Source organism: Sinocyclocheilus grahami, unplaced genomic scaffold, assembly GCF_001515645.1.
Source record: "Sinocyclocheilus grahami isolate Dianchi unplaced genomic scaffold, SAMN03320097.WGS_v1.1 scaffold296.1, whole genome shotgun sequence".
NCBI lineage: Eukaryota > Metazoa > Chordata > Actinopteri > Cypriniformes > Cyprinidae > Sinocyclocheilus > Sinocyclocheilus grahami.
In genome coordinates this window covers 38,475-40,301 of record NW_015505475.1, presented here as the reverse complement: position 1 = coordinate 40,301, position 1,827 = coordinate 38,475, and positions in this window count along the sequence as shown.

Genomic DNA, 1,827 nt, shown 5'->3' with positions numbered 1-1,827 from the left:
ATGGCCTCAGAAAAGGGCGCCAAAACCCCAACAGTTCTTGACTTCAACACTCAAAGTCTGGCTCTAGAGGGCACCCAACATCAAGACCATGCCAAGACGCCACACAAAGAGTGGAACACACCCTTGTCCAACAGAGAACGGGACTCCCACGCTGGTACCCGACCTAAACAGAGGAACAGCCGCTGGGATGGACCGCGTGGATGACAACACTCACCTGGACGTCACTGGGAAAAATCTTGGGACCAATCCAGACCTCGTGAGAATCAATGGGACAGATCATTTGGAAACTCAAGAGGAAAAGGCTAGTGGGAATCCAATGGAACCTCCAAGGGAAAACGACAAACACACCCCGGAGCAACCAGTCCAAGGAATCAACGAAGGAACTCGCAAAGATTCCAAGCTGACCGAGCTCAAACTGAATCCACACAAGAACAAAAGACATCACAGTGTTTCGAGTTGATGAAAATGATGATGAAAGAGTTTTTCCAGGAGGAGGATCGGAAGTGGGAAAAGAAAGAGAAACCAGAGTCAACCTCACTAGCAGCCAGAAGAGAAGGCAGCGACCAACCGACCCAAACAGCCACAGAGACTCACACCTCACTCTCAGAGAACCGTAACCTCCATAACTTCAGATGGACAAGAAATCCCACCTGAACAACCCGTAAAACAGTCAGAAACTGACCCAACACCTGATGCGTCAGATCACAGCAGCGTCCAACAAACACCTGCTGACGAAACCACTCAAGTTCCTGAAAGTGCTGTCTTGGTCGTATGAAAATGATGATGAAAGAGTTCTTCCACCGAAAGGAGGAGGACCGGAAGTGGGAAAAGAAAGAGAAACCAGAGTCAACCTCACTAGCAGCCGGAAGAGAAGGCAGCGACCAACCGACCCAAACAGCCACAGAGACTCACACCTCACTCTCAGAGAACCTTAACCTCCATAACTTCAGATGGACAAGAAATCCCACCTGAACAACCCACAAAACAGTCAGAAACTGACCCAACACCTGATGTGTCAGATCACAGCAGCGTCCAACAAACACCTACTGACGAAACCACTCAAGTTCCTCAAAGTGCTGTCTTGGTCGTCTGCCACTTTTCCGAGGAACACCAGATTAGTCCTGACATCCTACCTGTCTCATCCCAAACTCTAGTCTCTCAACTTCTGGTCGACCTCATTGAGAAAGGTATAGCAAGAAAGTTTTACCTCTCCATCATCACCGAACGCCACATCAAAGTCGAAGCCCTCCTGGACACGGGAGCCGACATCACTCTAATGTCAACTGAACTCCTTGAAGAAGTCCAAGAAAGAACAAAGAGGTCTAATAGCACCCTCAAACTTCAAAGGTGCGAGCTGAACCTTCAAGCATATTCCCACACGGGCCTACAGCTAAAACATATGGCCCCAATTCACCTATCTGTGGGACCAATGGACCTCGTTCACCCAGTATACCTCTCACCACTCAACACGTATCCACTCCTCAATAGAAAAGACCTGCTTAATCGCTTTGAACCCTTAATTGACTTCAAGCAACTAAAGATATGGATGCAAGTCCGCGAGCCTCTACCCTTCCAGTCAGTAGACTCCAACACTGCCAATTCACTGACTGATGATGCAATGTCAAAGCCAGGGCCAGGGCCAAGCTCAACTCCAAGCAGCAAGAACCTGGACCCTTTCCTCTGCTCATTGCAGGCGCCTGACTCAGACTCAGGCCCCCTTCAAATCATGACTGCCATAAATGTCCACGACATATCAGTATCTGACGCAGCACTAGCCCTGTGGGCGGAGAACTTAGCTATCAGCCTGAAGCTATTCAGAGCATTGAA